Genomic DNA, 14,816 nt, shown 5'->3' on the forward strand with positions numbered 1-14,816 from the left:
AATTAATGTTTTACATTCAACAGTAAATACAATAGTTTGTACATGCATAACATTCCCAGAACTTTTCTGATGTATGATATTTTCACAGGAGTGAAATGGCATCTCATTATTGTCTTTACTTGCTTTTCTCTTCTTCTAGCGTTTGCCCTTCTTCCGTAGCCAGTTAACAGTGTCAGGTTGAGCCTGATGTAAAGTTTCGAGACCTCCTTTGAATCTGGAGAGGTGGCAGTCGTTGACTATGTGGGTCATGCTGTGTCTGTAGCCGCAGGGGCAGTTTGGGTCGTCTCTGGATTCCCAGCGATGGAACATAGCGGCGCACTGGCCATGGCCTGTTCGATAGCGATTGAGGAGGGCCCAATCATAACGTGCTAGGTCAAAGCCGGGTTGATGCTTGCAGGGGTCTGTGATGAGGTGTTTGTTCTTTACCTCAGCTGACTGCCAACTCTGTTTCCAAGAGTCTGGAACAGGGGAGTTCAATGTAGGCTTAGGAAACCAGATTGGATGACAAAACGTCAAGCGTTGGACAGGGTGGGGGAAGATATCCACTTATATTGGCAGATCCGGTCCAGCGTAGACGTGGGAAATGAACTTAGATGATGCCGCATCCCGACGAATATCTGGCGGGGTGATGTTGCTAAGAAATGGCAGCCATGGAACCGGGGTAGAATGGATGGTTCCAGAAATTATCCTCATGGAGGAATATGATTTGGAATCGACCAAGTGGACATGGGGGCTACGGAACCATACTGGGACACAGTATTCTGCAGTGGAATAGCATAATGCCAGAGATGATGATCGTAGTGTGGAAGCGCTCGCGCCCCATGAGGAGCTGGCCAGTCTTGCAATGATGTTATTCCTCGCACCCACCTTTGCTGCAGTTTTTATGAGATGTTCGTGAAATGACAGAGTGCGATCGAGAGTAACGCCAAGATAGACTGGCTGGGCTTCATGCCGGATTCTCGTATCGCCAAGCTGCACATTAAGCTCACGCGAGGCCGAGGCATGGTGTAGATGGAAAACAGATGATACCGTTTTTGCAGTGCTAGGGATCAGTTGTCATTTTTTACAGTAATCAGATATCAGAGATATGTCTCTCGTGAGTGTTTCCTCGAGGATGTCGAACTTGGATGCCTGAGTTGCACAGCAGATGTCATCAGCGTAGATGAACTTCCTTGAAGAAGTTTCTGGGAGGTCATTGATGTAAATATTAAATAGCGTAGGAGCCAGAACAGAGCCCTGGGGGAGGCCACTTGAGACAAGTCTCCATCTGCTAGACTTGTCACCCAGATGCACCCGGAATCTTCTGTTTTGGAGAAGAAATGATATAGTGTTGGCCACCCATGGAGGCAGGCATCTTGAGATCTTGACTAGGAGACCGCGGTGCCAGACCGTGTCATAGGCTGCTGTGAGATCAACAAAGACAGCACCCGTCTTTTAATTCTTCTGGAATCCATTTTCAATGTAAGTTGAGAGGGCCAGGACTTGTTCGCAGGTAGATCTTCCAGGGCGGAAACCAGCTTGGGCGGGTGATAGGAATTTCTCTGTAAGAGGAGAAATCCGTGACAGAAGCAGCCTCTCAAGGAGTTTGAAACACACGGAGAGGAGAGAAATTGGTCTATAGCTGGCGGCCAGTGTTGGGTCTTTCTTTGGTTTCAAAACTGCTATTATCTTTGCACGACGCCAAATTTTGGGCATAGATTTGGATTCCAAGATATGGTACAGGAATGTAGTGAGCCACTTCTTTGCTGCGGGGCCCAAGTTAAGAATGAGTTCTGGGGTGATGTTATCATAGCCAGCAGCTGTTCCCGGTATTAACCCTCTTCAAAGCGTCTTCCAGTTCAGACAGTGTAAAGGGAGAGATTTTTGGAGATGGACAAGATAACTGGAAGTGGGATGGCCACTCATGGGAAATTTCTCTTTTCCAGACTGGGTCGATCTTAGCACGTCCAACTTGAGTTAGGTGACTGGCCACTGAGTTTGGAGATATGGGAGGATGGGAGACGGGAGGGGGTTGGCTACCGGCACCCAGACTATGAAGAAGCTTCCAGGCCTTCCTACTTGAGTGGGTGAAGTTCAGACTTTCCGTGAGTTGTTGCCAGCGGGCTTGGCGTGCTGCATCCAGGGAGGCAATGAGATGGTCGGCTACATCTGGGTCACCCGACTCATCATACTGCTTTAGTAGTTGCTCGCATTCAGCATCAAGACAAGGCGTATATATGCATTTCTCTAATAATAAGTGACTTGGAGCATTTTTTCTTTTCTTTTTTTTAATTGTTTTAGTTATTATTGATGTCATTATTGTTGGATAGGACAAAGAGAAATGGAGAGAGGAGGGGAAACCAAGAGGGGGAGAGAAAGATAGACACCTACAGACCTGCTTCACCGCCTGTGTGAAGTGACTCCTCTGCAGACGGGGAGTCAGGGGCTCCAACTGAGATCCTTGTGCTTCGTGCCATGTGTGCTTAGCCCACTGTGCTATTGCCCTACTCTTGGAACATTTTTTTTCGGATGTCTGTTGGCCCTTTGAATCTTTCTTTGATGAATAGTCTGTTCATATTTTCTTCACACTTTTAGATGGGTTTTTGTTGTTATTGCTGCTGCTGAGTTTCTTTTTATATTTTGGCCATTACATTTATATTTTGTCTTATGTTTGGCATAAAATGATCTTCTCCTATGCTGTAAGAAGTCTCTCTATTTGGGTAGTGGCTCCTTTTGTTTTGCAGATGCTTTCCAATTTGATGTAGTTCCATTGGTGTGTATTTGGTTTTATTTTCCTTGAGAAGGGATTTGAGTCATGGAAGATGCTTATAAACTTAGATCAAAAAGACTTTTCTCAAAGTTTTCCTCTAAATATTTCATAGTTTCTAGCTTAATATCTCAAATTAGAAAGTAATCTAGGGACCAACAACAAATTAGTAGCTAAAAAAAAAAGTTCTGGTATGGAATATTACTCAACTATTATGAATGATGAAATCATCTCCTTCACCTCATCTTGGATGACTTGAAAGAATTATGGTAAGTGAGATAAGCCAGAAAGAGGAGGAAAGATAGTATCACTCATGGGCAGGACTTAAGAACATAAAAGGGAAACATAGGGCCTGGAGTTTGTTCATCTGGTTGAGTGCACACATCACAGTGTGCAAGGACCCGGGTTCAAGCCCCTGGTCCCTGCCTGCAGGAAGGAGCTTCAAGAGCCATGAAGCAGGGCTGCAGGCACCTCTCTTTGCCCCCCCCCCCATTCCCTCTCCCTCTCAACTTCTCTCTATCTCTATCCAAAATTAATAGACAAATAATTTTTGTTTAAGAGAAGAGAAATATAAAGTAAAACTTGGACAGGTTTGGTATAATGCACCAAAACAAAGGATTCTAGGGTAAGGAAGAAGGAAGGGCTTGGGCTGGGGTAGGGGGTTGGTGGAGGTGGGCTTGTACCCATGGCTGGCCGGGCAGTGGTGCACATAACTGACTGCACACATTACCATGCATAAGGACTTCGGTTCAAAACCCTTCTCCTCATCTGCAGAGGGGACACTTTTTGAGTGGTGAAGCAGGTCTGTAGGTGTCTATTTTTTCTATTTTTTTCTGTCTCTCTCTATCACCCTCTCTCCCCTTTTTTTTTAATCTCTCCTATCTAATAAAAAAGAAAAGGGGGGAGAGGAAAAAAAAGGTCACCTCAAACAGTGAATTTGTAGTACCAGCAGCAAGTCCCAGCAATAACACTGGCGGCAAAAAAAAATTTTTTTAATTGTATTCATGTGCCAACAACTGTATTGTAAACCATTAATCTCCCAATTAAAAAAGAACAAAAGACTCTATTTTCCTCTTAATTTTGTCCTTACACACGGAAGTCCTTAAAAGTACTCCAGTTATTATCTTTTTATCAAATGTTTTATTTATTAGAGACAGAGCAAAACTGAGAGATGAGAGGGAGATATAGAAGGAAAGAAATAGACTCCTGCAAGCCTGCCTCACACTTGGGAAGTTTTCCCCCTGCAGGTGGAGACCAGGGGCTTGAACCTGGGTCTTTAAGTAATGTGAACAGTTAACCAGGTGCACCACCAGCTAGTTCCCTCCAGTGATCATCTTGATTCTGTTTTCTCACCTTTTTAAAGTTGTGACAAAAACAAACAAGCAAACAAAAATAATTTCCCCTTGCCATCAGAATCATTACTTGGCACAATAATATGTATATATACATATACATATACATATACATATACATATACATATACATATACATATACATATACATATACATATACATATACATATACATATACATATACATATACATATAGTCCATTCCCCTAGTGTCATCAATAGTCTCCATATTCAATGCCATGGGACTGCTCTTAATCCTAAGGCATGAAAGTTCTCTTTCCTAGATCCCCAATGTTTTTTATTTTCAAATTTAACTTTATTTTCTTTATTCTTTTTTTTTTTCAGATAGAGTCAAAGAGAAATAGACAGAGGAAAGTGGGGGAGAGAGAAAGAGATACCTATAGCACTACTTTACCACTCAGGAAGTTTTCCCCCTGCAGGTGGAGACCAGGGGTTTGAACCCAGGTCCTCATACAACGTAATGTTTGTGCTCTTCCAGGTGCACCACCTCACAGCCCCTGCAGTGCTTTTAATAATAGGAATTAGAATCTTCAGTTACTTGTACCCATTATATTTTCAGAAAGTCAGAGAAGTTTAGACAATACTGACTGCCAGAAAAATAGGAAGATGGCTGATAAAAATACACTACATAATGTTACTGAAATATGACAAATTGTAAAAATGCTAAGAAAGACCACAAAGTCAAACAAAGTGACTGAAGGCAATTTCTTTCATGATCATAGATTTATGACTCAGTTAATCAATATATGAATTATACGTGTGTAGTTCAGTTGTTAAACCTTTTTTCTACAAACTGCAAATTAATATTAATGAAAAAGTTAACGGTACTCAGCAGCAGCATTCTGTCACGTCACTAGACTAATCATTGATTTTAATTTTAAGTATTAATGCCCTGCAATTTTTGTCAGCTTAAAGCAATAATTGCACAGAGACAGCAAGACCCTCAGTCAGGTGAGACTCTATTCTGCAAGATTTGATAGCAAAACTGTCAACAATGACTGGTTAGCACAATTTGAATTGCTCTCCAGCAATTGGTAAATGATTATGAATGATTGCATCCCTGGTAATGAATAGCTGACCCCTGGGATTATTTGGTTTGCAGTTTTCAGCCAGTCTGTTTATAGAGCTGCCCGGTGTCAGAGACTGAGTAGTTTATTCTCAACAAGAAATCTAATCACAAGGCCAGGGAACAGAGCCAGCAAAACCAGGTGGGTCAAGAGAGAGGAGGAAGGAGGAATGCTTGGGAAGGAATGACAGATAGGCAAGCAACAGCATTGGTGATTACTACATGTAGTAGTTAGCCTCTATTTCTGAAGAATTATAATTATCTTAATAAAAAAGAAAGGAAATTATTTATTCGAATTAGTTCAAGCTCATAGTTTGTCGAAATTATTATTTGATACCACTAACTTTTGCATGGAAAATATTCAAAAGATTTATTTTATGATATGTACATTTTATCACAATAAAATAATAATTAAAAAAGTAGAAATGCTATAGTGAATTTTATTACCAAAACTCAAATATTATTGGGGACATTTGAGGATATTATTATTTCCTCAAGAGTCAAGAGATCATTTGAATTAAATATAATGAAAGAAAGCCAGTTTAACTACTTCTAATTTCTTATAAGCTATAAAATTAATAGTTTACTAATGAAATTTAATCCCACCAGAGACAAAAAGCATAAAATGCAGATATTTAAAAAATGATGCTATAGTGGGGGTTGTATTGTTATTGTGTCAAGTAATGATTCTGATCGCAAAGGGAATTTTTTTTTTTTGCCACAACTTTAAAAAGGTGAAAAAACAGAATCAAGATGACCACTGGAGGGAACCAGCTGGTGGTGCACCTGGTTAAGTGTTCACATTACAGTGCCTAAAGGCCCAGGTTCAAGCCCCTGGTCTCCACCTGCAGGGGGAAAACTTCGCAAGTGGTGAGGCAGGGCTTGCAGGCGTCTATTTCTTTCCTTCTATATCTCCCTCTCATCTCTCAATTTTGCTCTGCCTCTAATAAATAAAATATTTGAAAAAAGATAATCACTGGAGTACTTTTAAGGACTTCCGTGTGTAAGGACAAAATTAAGAGGAAAATAGAGTCTCTTGTTGGGAGATTAATGGTTTACAATACAGTTGTTGGCACATGAATACAATTAAAAAATTTTTTTATTGAGCTAAGGTCTAAGCTTTACCACATAATGCCTGGCATTGGCATAGGTTCCATCTCTTGCTGCCCCTTTGGGATGCTCAAAAGCACTAGGATCAAAGGTAGAAGGGAGGGAAGAGGTGCTCTTGTGTTGTCTTCAAGGAATTCCTTGTGGGGCTCGTGTGTGTGTGTGTGTGTGTGTGTGTGTGTGTGTGTGTCTCCCGTGTATGTGTGTGAAAGTCATGTGAACTCAGACTCATGTTGCTCAGTGAGGTAGGGTGGTGCCACAAAGTGAAAAGACCAGTAAGATCGTACTGTGGGGGAGTTGGGTGGTAGCGCAGTGGGCTAAGTGCGAGTGACGGAAAGCGCAAGGACCTGAGTAGGGATCACTGTTAGAGGCCCCAGCTTCCCACCTGCAGCGCAGCCCCTTCATAGGCGGTGAAGCAGGTTTGCAAGTGTCTCTCTTTCACTCTCCCCTCTCTGTTTTTCCCTCCTCTCTCCATTTCTCTCTGTCCCATCCAACAATGATGACACATAAACAACAATAATAACTACAACAATAAGAAAAAAAATCCAAGTGTGAACTTTTTGATTTCTGTTACTCTTGCTAGTCATTTCACAGGGAAGGGATGATACAGAGATAGGAAAGTCTGGGAATATTTTTGGCTGTATGTCATCCAGTGGGTGGAAAAGGGTGCTCTAACCATCCTCTATTGCATAAGACAGCCATCTCCCCCAAAAGAACTCTTTACCTTAATGGCAACAGTGTGGAGGTAGAGAAGCTCTGTTCTAGCGGTTGCTGTTGTGAGGGTCCCTGCAGAAGTAGGGCTTTAGGCTATTACTTCTACTTCCAGTGTCTAGCAGCTATTCAGCCCTTCACTCTACTTCTCTGAGCTGTTTTGGGACATGAATGTAATTAACATACAGCTGACGTCAGCCTGATGAGCATACAAGGGATTCATGCAAACCCATAAGGGATTGTAAGTGTGTAGAAAGTTATCTAAGCAATTGCTGGAAATGCATTCTCTATTCTGGCTGCTCTCTTTCTCCCTGGACTCCACCATGTGGCTTCGCTGGGGACCTGAACACGTGTAGCCAAGAACTGGTAACTCTAGTTTAAAGACTTGTGGCTCTCCACCATCATGACTAGCCAATCTTTGCCCATTTGCCCATTTTGCTGTACCTAAAGAACTGCGATATAATAAACCTCCCATTGAGCTTTTCATTTTTTAAAAATTACTATAGAGCTGTGCCTCAGACTGCTCACTTCTTGTCCTTATCCTCAGGTTCTCACAGCAGGACAGCCATTCTTCAACCTCAACCTGTCCTTTGAAATAAAACAGAGGCAAGTGCTCATATCACAAGTGGTCAGCTGCATGAATCACCACAAAATGAGCACGGACATATGACCAACACACAGATGAAGAACAGAAATTGTGAGTATTCCAGCTGCCTCCATATCCTTTCCTGTCACCATCAGCAAGCACCTCTATCTTTTTCAACCTCTGTCTCTGGATAGGTTTCTTGTGCTTTTTAATTTAATGTAAATCTAGCAGTTCACTGTGGTGGTTTTTTTTTCTTTCTCCTTGTTGTTTGTTTGCATCTGTATTCTGTCATTTAACTTTATGCTAGTAAAATTCACCCATGTTGTTTTACACAGCAGGCTCATTTCTTCTAACTGCTACACATGACTTTTTTTTTTTTTTTTTTTTGCCTCCAGGATTATTGCTGGGGCTCGGTGCCTGCACTACGAATCCAGTGCTCTTGGAGGCTATGTTTTTCTCCTCTTTCTGTTGCTCTTTTTGTTTTTATCGTTGTTGTGGTTCTTCTTCTAGCGTTTGCCCTTCTTCCATAGCCAGTCAACAGCGTCAGGTTGAGCCTGATGTAAACTTTCGAGACCTCCTTTGAATCTGGAGAGGTGGCAGTCATTGACTATGTGGGTCATAGTCTGTCTGTAGCCGCAGGGGCAGTTCGGGTCATCTCTGGCTCCCCAGCGATGGAACATAGCGGCGCACCGGCCATGGCCTGTTCGATAGCGATTGAGGAGGGCCCAATCATAACGTGCTAGGTCAAAGCCGGGTTGACGCTTGCAGGGGTCTGTGATGAGGTGTTTGTTCTTTACCTCAGCTGACTGCCAACTCTGTTTCCAAGAGACTGGAACAGTTGTGGTTATTATTATTGTCATTGATGTCCATGTTGTTGGGTAGGAGAGAAATCGAGAGAGAGGAGGAAGAGAGGGAGAGAGAAAGATAGACACCTGCAGACCTGCTTCTCTGCTTGTGAAGCGACCCCCTTGCAGGTGGGGAGCCAGGGGGTCGAACCCAAATCCTCACACCAATCCTTATGCTTCACACCATGTGCGCTTAACCTGCCACTCTACTGCCCGACCCCCACCATATGCAATTCTGTTTATGAACAGGCTATAATTTACTTGTGTGTCCGACTGTTGATAAGTGTTTGAGTTTCTCACAATCTTGTGATAGTATAAACATAACAAATACAGTCACAAGAATTCCCGTACATGTTTGTTCTGGACACACATTCTATGCCTGTGGAATATATCTGGACTTTTGTTTGTTTGTTTTGCTTATTTTGCTTTCTTTTTACGGTGAACAATCTCTGTGGAGGAGATCATGTACTAGTTGACCAGACTTGCTTCTTGTGAGCTTTATCAAGGTGGTTTTCCAACCCAAGTCCGATGTGCCTCCCTGTATTGCAATCAATCATTTTCAAGTGCCTGTCGAGTCCTTCCTTTGTATGTTCATCATGGCAGTTTGGAGAATAGGGAAATAGGGACAAATGATGATGTTTCAGCTATTTTCTATGTTTTTTGCTTTCTCCTTGCTGGCACACAAGATGAAACAGCACCGGATGAGAAGCTCCATGAGTCTAGGCCATGTGAACTGCAGAGTACCTGCTCTTCTGAGCCTGGAGTCCTGGTTGTCACTCATCCAAGCTCAGGGGCTCAGGCTGCAGATGTGAGGAGGAGAGAGGGAAGCAAGAAAATTATGAGCACAATCCAGCCAGCTCAGGAATGATGGGCAAAGAGGACCTCAGACCTTCCCGTGGACATTTTTTTTTTATTTGCACAAAAATTTCCTCAATGCTCTTGGCCAGCATCTATTAACTCTCTTCCTAGCCTGCTCTTGGCCCACCAATTCAGACATTGACCGAATAAGCAACCAGTTATTTGGTGGACTTGGTAAGAAAATCTTCAGATTTCATCCAGGTGTCACTTAGAACCTAGTTTGGAATTAAAAAAAAAATGCCTTTACTTATCATGTCTCTTTATCCTCTCTTAGCCTGTGGCAGTTTTCTCCATCTTCTCTACTATTCATGACTTTGATATTATTAAATGTGTTGTTGTTATTATCATTATTATTATTTAGACAGAGGGTGAAATTAACAATAACCAAAGATTAGAATCAATCTAAACACCCATCAACAGATGACTGGCTAAAGATGTTATGGGATATATATTTCTTGGAATACTACTTTGTAATAAAAAAAAAAGATGATAATGTGTCCTTCAGAAAAAAAATGGACAGAAATAGAGGTGATTATGCTTAGTGAAATAAGAGTTGAAAGACAACTAGCAGATGGTTTCCCTCACATGTGCAGTCTAAAGAACTGATACACATGAAATTGCAACAACAACAACAACAAAAATAGAAGCAAGCAAACTATTTCTAAGATTTTTGACAACTAAGGTGGTTATCTTTGGGGGGTGGGAGGGTGGGAACACAGAACTTTGATGGTAGGTGTGGTATGGAACTATACCCTGTGATCTTACAATCTTGTAGCCCAATATTAATCACAAATAGAAAAAATGGGGGGGAAGAAGGTGAGAGAAAGAGAGGGATAGGGAAGGAGGTAGAATGAGAAGGATAGACACCATTGCACTACTCTAGTGCTCATAAAAGTTCCCTATGCACAGCTTCCTATGTTGTAGCCATGCACTCAAACCCAAGAGCCTCATTCATTGCAAACTGTGTGCTCTTCCAGGTGAGCTGTTTCCCTGCTCTTAGGCCAGTTTTTTTTGTTTGTTTGTTTGTTTTGCCTTCGGGGCTATTGCTAGGACTCAATGCCTGCACTATGAATCCATTGCTCCTGGAAGCTACTTTTTTCCTTTTGTTGCTCATCTTTGTTGTAATTATTATTGTTGTTGTTATTGCTGTCATTGTTGGATGTTGGATAGTATGCCAGCTCCCCCTGGCTTAAACACCAGTATGTCTGTATGAGATTAGTTTGATCCCACTCAAAGCTGCGGTCTATTTACATAAATCACTTTTATATTTACTTAAAGCACCACCTTCCCTCCAGGGCATTGGTGCTTCAGTGGTAGAATTCTCACCTGCTCCGCCCCCTCTCCTTGTCACACTCTGATCTTCCACCAGTCACTTTTCTCTCCACCCTCTCTATGTCACATCCTGTTTCCACCCTACTTGGAGAGTATAAATACAGCTGCTCTTCTGATTAAAGACAGTTGGAAATTGCTTTCCTGCTCCGAGAGTTCCAGAGTGTATCTCCTGCGAAGTTAGTGCGGCATGAGTTCCTGATCCCTCTCCCATGCAGCAGGGGAAGAAGCACCCTCAGGCTATCCCAGCAGTTGGATAGGACAGAGAGAAATCAGGGGAGGGAGGAAAGACAGAGAGGGGGAGAAAAAGATAGACACCAGCAGAACTGCTTCACTGCTTGTGAAGCGACCCCCCTGTAAATGGGGAGCCAGGGGGCTCCAACTGGGAATCCTTATGCCAGTCCTTGTGCTTTACACCATATGCACTTAAACCACTGCAATACCGCCTGGCCCCTAGGCCAGTTATTTTTATAGAATGGACCAGAGTTTCACTTTCTCTGGAGTATCCTCAATGAAATTCAAGAAACATTATTGGAATACTATTGTGATTGATGCTGCACTTACACAACACTTTAACGGGTGATGCAGAGTTTTAATTTGACTAATTATTTATGAAACTTGGATCATTTGATTAGCGGAGTGTCAGCCAAGATTGTTCGCTATTATATTTCTCACTTCTATTTAGTAAGTGCTTCATGGGAAATAATGTGGATCTATGTAGATATCCAGTTTCTCATCAAACTTTACATTTGTTTGCTTATTTAGGATTTGATTTAGGATTTTATTTAGTTAATTTGATGAGCCATAATTCTGTAATGTTATCACTTATTTTTATGTTTAAATTGTTTCACATTTGGCCATCAGGAGATTTTTTCCATCAAATATATTTTGCTTGTTTTATTTTAATGAAAGATAGGGATACAGAGAGAAAGACACACATACACAAACACACATACACATACACACACACACACACACACACACCCAGTGAGAGAGAGGGAGAGAGAGAGAGAGACCAGAGGACAGTGTTCAGCTCTGGCTTGTGATGGTTCTAGGGATTGAACCTGGGGTTCTGAAGCTTAAGGTATGATAGTTTGTTTTTGTTTTTGTTTTTGCATAACAATCCTGCTATATCCTCTGTCAACCAGAAGTTATTTTCAAACTGGCTTCTGTGTGCAATGCTATCATTGAGTACTTGCTTAATTTCTGTTATTAGAATACATTCCATGGTCATTTCATTAAGTCTCCTGCTCACAGAGAAATCTACCTATTTTGAAAACCATGAGTTCACATTATTCCTGATATTTTTTTTTTACTACAGCACTACTCAGCTCTGGCATATGGTGATGCTGCGGATTGAACCTGGGACCTTGGAGCCTCAGACATGAGAACCTTAATGCATAACCTATATCCCTAGCCCAGTTCTGGTATTGCTAATCAACACCACAAACTTCATTTTGGCTGTCTTCTTTTTAGTGATTATAATCCCCTTATCAAACAGTAAGAAACTTGCTTTTATTGATATTACCCTTATTGTATTTACTTATTTGTTTAACACCTCACTGTTTTCTCACAGAAAGGAGGCAAAAGCATTGGGTAGGCAGTTCACAAAAAGAATATCTGACTTTCATTAAGCACAGTGAATGGTGCTCACCATCATTAATAATAAAAAATGCACATTAAAACCACAGTACACACTCAAGTATGGATGAGAATTAGAAGCATAATGTCACATTATACCAGTAAAGTATAAATTAGTCCACACACTGTGGACACTGTGGATTCTTTCTGAAAACTGGCAGGATAATTCTTCTATTAAATTAAATTCTTCTATTCAAAAATAATACCTTAACATGTAAATAGGAATATTGATAGTGACATTACTTGTAGTGGATCAGTGGAAACTATTTGAATGTTTACTGAATTCTGTATACATAAATAAATTTGGCTTATTACAAAGAAATGTTGTAGTCATGAAATGAACAACTTTTTGTCTCATTTTTCAGAGGCAGAGAGAAAGAGAGGGAAGGGAAGAAAGATAGAATATATATACATATATATATATATATATATATATATGTATACACACATATATATATTGCCCTGATTCATGGCTAATAAATCTTCATTGTCCTCCTGAAGGTGGGGACCAAGGGCTTGAACCTGGATCCTTGGATATGATATTGCACACACTGTACCAGGTGTACCACTCCCAGCCTCTGAAATGAACATAGTTCAAGAGATGCCCCAAAATACAAACTAAACCTGTTGTGAAAATATAATATTCTATGAAAGAGAGAAGACCTTAAGTAATAGCACCATATGAGGCATTAGGAAAGCACTTGGCAGGGTCAAACAATATTGTTGACAGAGATGGGTAGAGTAAGTTTGAACAGTGATTGTCTATAAAAGTGAAGGAGAAAATCTCCCTAAGAAAGAGTCTGGAACACTTCTAAAATGCCATCATGTTCTTGTTTACTTTTCTTTAATGTTTTTTTAGCATTTACTTAATTATTTATTTATTAGGTAGAGACAGAGAGAAATTGAGAGGAAGGGGGAGACAGAGAGAGAAAGAGACAGAGAAACGCCTACAGCCTTGCTTCACCACTTGTGAAGCTTTCCTTCTACAGGTGGGGACCAGAGGCTTGAACCTAGGTCCTTGCACACTGTGATACATATGCTTAACCAGGTGTGCCAACACTTGGCCCCCTATGTTCTGTTTCTTGGTTTGAAGTTGCTTTAGAATAATTTGTTCATCTGTACTTGAATATTTTATAATTTTAATTTCTTTAAGATTTTATTTATTTATTAATGAGAAACATAAGAGGAGAGAGAAAGAGCCAGACATCACTCTGGTACATGTGCTACTGGGGATTGAACTCAGGACCTCATGCTTGAAAGTCTGATGCTTTAACCTCTGTGCCACCTCCCAGACCACATGATATTTTATACTTTTTATAAACATTATACTTTCTTTATTTTTATAGCTTAAAATTTTTAAAAATTGGCTGACATTTTCTTAATGTAAATAAATGACATCAAGACCTACTGTTTATTGTGTTCAAATTCTTTTTTTCTTTTTTTTTTAAATTTCTTTATTAGGGAATTAATGTTTTACATTCAACAGTAAATACAATAGTTTGTACATGCATAACATTTCTCAGTTTTCCATATAACAATACAACCCCCATTAGGTCCTCTGTCATACTTCTTGGACCTGTATTCTCCCTCCCACCCACCGACCCCAGAGTCTTTTACTTTGGTGCAATAGGCCAATTCCAGTTCAGGTTCTACTTGTGTTTTCTAATCTTGTTTTTTCAACTTCTACCTGAGAGTGAAATCATCCCATATTCATCCTTCTACTTCTGACTTATTTCACTTAATATTAATTTATCAAGGTCCACCTAGCTGAAAACAGTGAAGTCACCATTTTTTATAGCTGAGTAGTATTCCATTGTGTATATATACCACAACTTGCTCAGCCATTCATCTGTTGTTGGACACCTGGGTTGCTTCCAGGTTTTGGCTACTACAAATTGTGCTGCTAAGAACATATGTGTACATAGATCTTCTTAGATGGGTGTGTTGGGTTTCCAGGAGAGGAATTGCAGGATCATAGGGTAGGTCCATTTCTAGCCTTCTAAGAGTTCTCCAGACTGTTCTACACAGAGGTTGGAGCAATTGAAATTCCCACTAGCAGTGCTGGAGGGTTCCAATGACTGCACAACCTCTCCAGTATTTGCTGCTGTTACCTTTTCTGATGTATGACATTCTCACAGGAGTGAAGTGATATCTCATTGTTGTCTTTATTTGCAATTCTCTGAAAATCAAAGACGGAGTATTTTTTCATGTGTTTCTCAGCCTTTTGGATCTCTTCTGTGGTGAATATTCTGTCCATGTCCTCCCCCCATTTTTCAGATGGGGTTATTTGTTATCTTGTTGGTGAGTTTAGCAAGCTCTTTATATAGTTTGGTTATTAGCCTCTTGTCTGATGTATGGCATGTAAAGATCTTCTCCCATTCTGTGAGGGGTCTCTTGGTTTAGGTAGTGGTTTCTTTTGCTATGCAGAAGATTTTCCATTTGATGTAGTCCCACAGGTTTATACTTGCCTTAGTCTTCTTTGTAATTGGATTCGTTTCATTGAAGATGTCTTTAAAATGTATGCGGAAAAGAGTTCTGCCAATATTTTCTTCTA

The 14,816-nt window shown here is 40.7% G+C and overlaps 1 protein-coding gene across 1 annotated transcript in view; it reads left to right on the forward strand.

Moving 5' to 3' along the window:
- The first annotated feature begins 7,557 nt into the window (after positions 1-7,557).
- The window catches only part of LHFPL6 (LHFPL tetraspan subfamily member 6), a 294,740-nt gene continuing 287,481 nt past the window's right edge, over positions 7,558-14,816 (forward strand). The window contains exon 1 of the mRNA XM_060194900.1: positions 7,558-7,700. The gene's annotated coding sequence lies outside the window, so the exon portion shown is untranslated. The remainder of the gene's footprint in view (positions 7,701-14,816) is intronic.

This window comes from Erinaceus europaeus, chromosome 7 (genome assembly GCF_950295315.1).
Source record: "Erinaceus europaeus chromosome 7, mEriEur2.1, whole genome shotgun sequence".
NCBI lineage: Eukaryota > Metazoa > Chordata > Mammalia > Eulipotyphla > Erinaceidae > Erinaceus > Erinaceus europaeus.